This window comes from Triticum dicoccoides, chromosome 2B (genome assembly GCF_002162155.2).
Source record: "Triticum dicoccoides isolate Atlit2015 ecotype Zavitan chromosome 2B, WEW_v2.0, whole genome shotgun sequence".
NCBI classification, from domain to species: domain Eukaryota; kingdom Viridiplantae; phylum Streptophyta; class Magnoliopsida; order Poales; family Poaceae; genus Triticum; species Triticum dicoccoides.
This window is the reverse complement of record NC_041383.1, coordinates 232655007-232661170: the sequence shown is the minus strand read 5'-3', so window position 1 is coordinate 232661170 and position 6164 is coordinate 232655007. Positions and strand designations below refer to the sequence as shown.

The window sequence follows — 6164 nt, the reverse complement described above, 5'->3', positions numbered from 1 at the left end:
GCCATGGCAAATTTAGATGTTTTTCACGATGTGTTTTGACATGAAACTAACATACACTATTTGCCATGACAATTTGGACTTCTATTCACACGCCAATTAGCACTTGCCATGGCAATTTTTAAGATATGTTGCCATGGCAAGCTTAGATGATTTTTACGGTGTGTTTTGACATGAAACTAAAATACACTTTTTTGCCATGGCAATCTGTAGTTCTATTCACACGCCAACGAATACTTGCCATGGCAAATTTTAAGATATGTTGCCATGGAAAGTTTAGATTTTTTTACGGTGTGTTTTCTCATGAAAGTAAAAGAACACTTTTTACTGTGGCAATTTAAGATGTGTTTTGCCATGGCAATTTGGAGTTCTATTCACACGCCAATTTAACACTTGCCATGGCAATTAAGATATGTTGCCATGGCAAGTTTAGATGCTTTTTACGGTGTGTTTTGACATGAAACCACAATATATATTTTTGCCATGGCAATTTAAGATGCGTTTTTGCCATGACAAATTAAGTTGTGTTTCCCAGGCAAGTTATGAGCCTTTCACATGCCATATAATACTTGCCATGGCAAGTTTAAGATGCGTTGGCATGGCAAGTTCAAATATTATTTTCCCACATTCCTATTAGAAGACCATGACATTTTTTATTTTTTCGCCCAATGCAAATTTTATTTCCTAACCATGGCGAATTTATTTCTATGACCATGGCATTTTTATTGTTTGAACCATGGGAACATTTTTTGTTAATCATGGCAACTTTATTGTTTGCACCATGGCGTTTTCTCTTTTTCAACCAGGGAAGTTATTTATTTTTGTGTGGACCATGGGTGCTTTTTTTTTATTCCAGACCATGGCAAAATTATATCATGGACCATGGCAAAAAAAAAATCTATAACCATGGAATTATTGTTTCGACCTTGGTAAATTCATATTTCATACATGGCAAAAAAATTATGAACCATGCCAACTTTATTGTTTGCACCATGGTAGATTTCTTTTCTACCATGGCAATTATTTTATTTTTGTTTGGACCATGGCTACTTTTTGTAATTTTTAGACCATAGCAAAATTATATCATGTGCCATTGCAAATTTACTTCCTGCAACCATGGCATTTTTATTGTTTGAACCATGGCAACTATAATAAATTCTGTTTGTTTGTACATTATTTTTTGAAACACAACAATTTTTTTGAATAAAGCATGGTAATTTCTTTTTGTATACCAAGGCAATTTACATGGACATCACATGCCAAATATTTTTTCATCAAGTTCTGATACATTTGAACATGATGGCAGTTATTACATATTCTGATATTTTTTTTCAAAAATAATTGTAACAAAAATCAAGTCCAAGTTCCAGGTTTAATAAGGCTTGAAAGTAGCCAAGAAGAAATTGAGCCTTTTTATATCTTTTTTTTTGGAATAATGATGGCGTTTGGTTGAGGGGAGGCCCATTTAAAAAGGCCCGTAGTGCAACAGGGTTCACACTGGGGTGTTCTCTCCCACCAAACGGAATTGTTTTTCTAAAAAAAAAGCAAATGGAATTGTTGGATGGATTGCTTTTCCTTAGCGAATGACTCGTTCGGGATGGGAGTCTCCCAACAGTCCGGAGTTATCGGGGTCCTAAATCAAATATGTTTACCTCTCAAAAACCCTGTACATAGAAACCATGTCATGTCGTACGTCACACAATAGTTACAACTTGAGCATGTACACATATTGTTTTTTTTTTGTTTTTGCGAAGAGCACGTACATGTTACACATTGCTTACCAATAACCAGGCATTTCACGAGGTGTTAACAAGTATAGTTTTTTTTAGGTTAAAAAAACAAGTATAGTTTTTTTTTTTGCGGAAACAAGGATAGCTTTCTTTAGAAAGGCTAGCAAGTACGTATAACTGTGCATGCGAGTATTTTTTTTTCTTTTTGATTTTTTAGGGCATTTTTTCTTTTCGATGATGAGGCTTATGTTTTTTTTAGATTTGGCTTATGGAGTTTTTTTTCTCGATGATGATGTTGGCTTATGAAGTATGTGTGACGGACTGACAAGAAGGGGCGGAACGATAGAAGCCCACGAGACTATCTGCTAACTTTGGGCCGCATCAAAGAAAGAAGCCCAACAAGCTCTTTGCTTGGCGCACTGGAGGACCTGACGTTGGCTTCTGGGCGCTGTGGAGGGAGCAACAGACACAACGTTTAGTCCCACCTTGCGCAGCGAGTGAACAAATGACTAGCTTATAAGCAAATGTTTAGAGCATCTTCAATAGCCGCGCTAAAAATTTTGGGTTTTTAGCGCGCGCGCAACCTCTCTGGGAGCTCCAGTGGAGACGCAATAACCGCGCGCGCGGCATAAGTAGTTCAGCGCGCGGTACGAAACGCCATCGCATGCCGTTTGTTTGCAGCGTCCGCTCCCACGAGCTGCACACTCGGACGCCGGCGCCGCTTTCGTCCTGCCTGCACCGCCGCCGGCGAATTCGCCCGATGGACGGACTCCCCGACATCCCCCTCCGTCGCCGCCGCAAACCCTAGTGCGGGAAGCTTTGGCTTCGCCTCTGTCAGTGCTCCTCCAAGCACCGATATCACTCGTGGCCTTTCCATGCCGCCACGGACGACCTCGGCGGCGGGTGGCGCCGCGCCGGCGCCTGCCGTGAAGCCGCGTGCCCCCCTCTCGAAGCAACCAAATGCGGCGCGGGCGGACGGCTCCTCTAGGCAGCCGAAGAAGAAGCCTGCAGGGCGTGACGCGGCCATGACCAAAGCGCCGGTGATCTTACTTGTTGAGCCGGCGGCCGATGCGCACAAGGTGTTCGATGAAATGCCCACAAGGTAAAATTTCGCCAACTTTTTTGTTTTTTTTGAATGCATACATATGGATAGCTTATTTGCTTTGTTGTATATACTTTGTAGTTTCAATGATGAGTCATATATGTCAGCTATGGGTGTTGGCTCCAACAATTCTCATTGGTCTCAAACCAATGAGATGCATTTCGATGATCATGAGTTTGAGGTGGACGAGGATGGTGAGGGCATAGTCGATGCACCGAAAGGAAGAGGGGGCAACTTAACCATGGACGAAGACATCTTACTATGCAATACTTGGTTGCAAGTGTCGAGGGATCCCTCCATTTGGAGGGGATCAAAGTAGAGATGCATATTGGTTCCGGATGAAGGAGCACTTTGATCTACACACAAAAGTGGAATTGACCACTCCGGAAGATCTCTTCGCTCCCGGTGGTCGACAATCAACCGAGATTGTCAAAGGTGGGTCGCCGCACTTAAGGTGGTTGACTCATTGAACCCAAGTGGCACTAATGATAGAGATAGGGCAAGTGTCATTTCTTTCATGATTCTTTCATGTTCATCATGCTTCTTCTTGGTGTTTCAAGTGCTAACTTGTTCTTTTGTTTGTAGCTCACTATTGCACAAAACTTATTCCAAGGAGAGGAGAAGAAGACCAAGAAAGGGAAGATCAAGAAAGGGAGACCATTTACCTTGTCTCATTGCTATGAAGAATTGAAGGATGATGAGAAATGGAAGCCTCGTGATGGTGTCGATGATGAGGAGAGCAACAAACGCAAGTGAACTATTGATTTGGATGATGATGAGGAGAGCAACAAACGCAAGCGAACTATTGATTTGGATGATAATGAGGAGGAGGCATCAAGTGATGATGGAAAGAGAAGCACTACACCAAACTCGGTTTCGTACTCCAAGCCAAAATACCGGATGGATGCCAGAAAGACGGAAAAGAAAAGAAGAAGAGGAAAGGAGATGACGAGCTAAAAAATGCTATGGAAGCTATTGTGAAGACAAGAAAGGAAGCGAGCAAGGTGAGGAAGATGGCAAGGAACCAAGGTGCCGAGGATAGGAGGTTGGCGGCCGATGAGAGGAGGATGGCGACCGAGGAGAGGAAGGTGGCATTGGAGGAGAAGAAATTGACCATGGAGGAGCGAACTAGGTTGTTGGAATGGGAGAAGTACTTGTTCTTCATGGACACATCTACCCTCGACGAGAGACAAAAGGAGTACGTCAATCTTGCCCGTGAAGAAGTCTTGGTCCAAAAAAGAGCCATGGTTGGCATGGGTGGCGGTGGCATGGGAGGCATCAGTGGCTTCGGAGCTACCATGGGCGGCATGGGTAGCTTTGGAGCTACCATGGGGGCCATGGGAGGCATGGGTGGCTTCGGAGCTACCATGGAAGGCATGAGTTTTGTGTCTCCCATGGGAGGAATGGGAGCACCTCCGGGCGGCATGGGTGGAATGTCTTCCGGTGTGCCTCATCACACACCTTCGCATGATGCCGTTGAACATCTTTCCAACACCTTCCGAGCTCCACATGATGATGCGGCGCGCGAGAATGAAGAGGAGGAAGAAGAATTGTCTACGGATGATGATCATGAATCGAAGGGAGAGGAGGATGAAGACGATGACGAGGCATGATTGTTGATGTGCCATTTGTTTGTGTGAACTTTTATGTCATGAACTTGGTTCGGATTTTGAACTTGGTTGGATGATGTTGTGGGCGTGAATTTGAACTTTTATGTCATGAACTTGTTTGGGTGATTTTAAACTATGCCATGTCTTGTTTTGATGTTTGAAATATCACTATATTGTCTCCAAAATGCAACATATGGCAAGCGCCGGCTCCTCAGGCACGTTGCAGTTTAGCGCGTCTGTTGGAGCGGCTCGGACGCGCTATATTTTGCAGCGACCACTGAAGCCAGCGCACCGCGACGTGCAAAAGCTGGCGATTCCGGCGCTGTATATTGTTTTTTAGCGCACCGCGTGTTGCGCGTCTGTTGGAGATGCTCTTAGGCTACAACACTGTCCCTTTGGGGACATCTGGTAAAATTGAAATGATACAGAGAATATTAGCATGGCCCCTGTGCAAGGATGACACGCACAAATCGAGAAATGGTCCAAAAATTTTAAAGATTTCGCACGCCGGTCCCTGGACATTTCTCTCAAGCCCTTTGCTTCTTGGGCTTTTATCATTTATGCCACTAGTTGCGTCCCACTACTTAGTTTTGCCACAAGAAATTTCAACTGCTCAAAAATGTCATTGCTTTGTTAGGCGCATGCTCAAAAACGCTACCGGACACCATTACTTTCACCTCAAATCTCGTTTACATTGTTATAATGACATAAATATCTATGAACCAACATGTTAGCTCTCCCTCTATGTCACTACAATAAAGTGTGGGTCCCACTTGATCCCAACAACGCTCTTATTTTCATGTAAAATTGCTCGCTTGCTTACTCCTTACAAGTGGGGCCCATACTTATGATTGTGAAATAGAAATAACTGAAATGTGGATCCAGGGGTATTTTTGTCATAAACATGGTCAACGGATTTGGCCTGAAAATAACAATGTGCAATGGCATTTTTAAGAAAACATCTAACGCAACAATGGCATTTTTGAGATATCTAATGGCATTTTCGAGCAAGCATCTCATGGAACGATGGCATTTTAAGCAGTTGTAACTTTTAATGGCAAAACTGAGTAGTGGGACACTGGGAGACAACTAGTGGCATAAGTGATAAAACCCTTTCTTCTTTCGGTCCAGCCATACTCTTCTTTTAGCGCGCCAGTCCCTGGATTATTTATTCCTGGTCCTTGCATCTTTCTGTTTTTTTACAATCGCACACTGTTTCTTTCTCTCTTATGGGATTTTAAAGTAGTATACAAAAGAGCCCCTATGTCATTCCATTCCAGATTGTTATTGATTTTGGCAACACGTTTCTTACAACCAGACACTAAGATATTTCAATCAAAACAACCAGATTACTATAGATTTGGCAACACATTTTCTCTACTCTAAATATGTTTGGATTAAGTAAATTGTGTCTTTAATTGCACCTACCCAGGAATAATTTCGGGTGATAGTCTTGAATCCAGTAATACTTTAAGAAATACATTATTTATTGAGAAGATAACAAAATTTTGAGCGTGGCATGAACCCCCCTCCCCCCCAAGCCACCACCATTTGAGTGAGTTTGCAAGGAACACCATTACAGTTGATAGGATTTAAAAATTACCAGGTATGAGCAAGCTTACAAGAATCAAAAGCATCACCACTTCCTACAAGGTCATACAGGTTTACCACCGCACCCACCCCCGCGTCGCCAACCCTAGGCAATTCATGCCGCGGGCCCTAGGT

General features: G+C 43.0%; 1 non-coding gene across 1 annotated transcript; it reads left to right on the top strand.

Annotated features, from left to right (window-relative positions):
* The first annotated feature begins 4828 nt into the window (after nt 1-4828).
* Nucleotides 4829-4931, top strand: LOC119266171. Its single transcript, XR_005131902.1, has one exon. It is a non-coding gene; the product is annotated as a U6 spliceosomal RNA (small nuclear RNA).
* The last annotated feature ends 1233 nt before the right edge of the window (nt 4932-6164 follow it).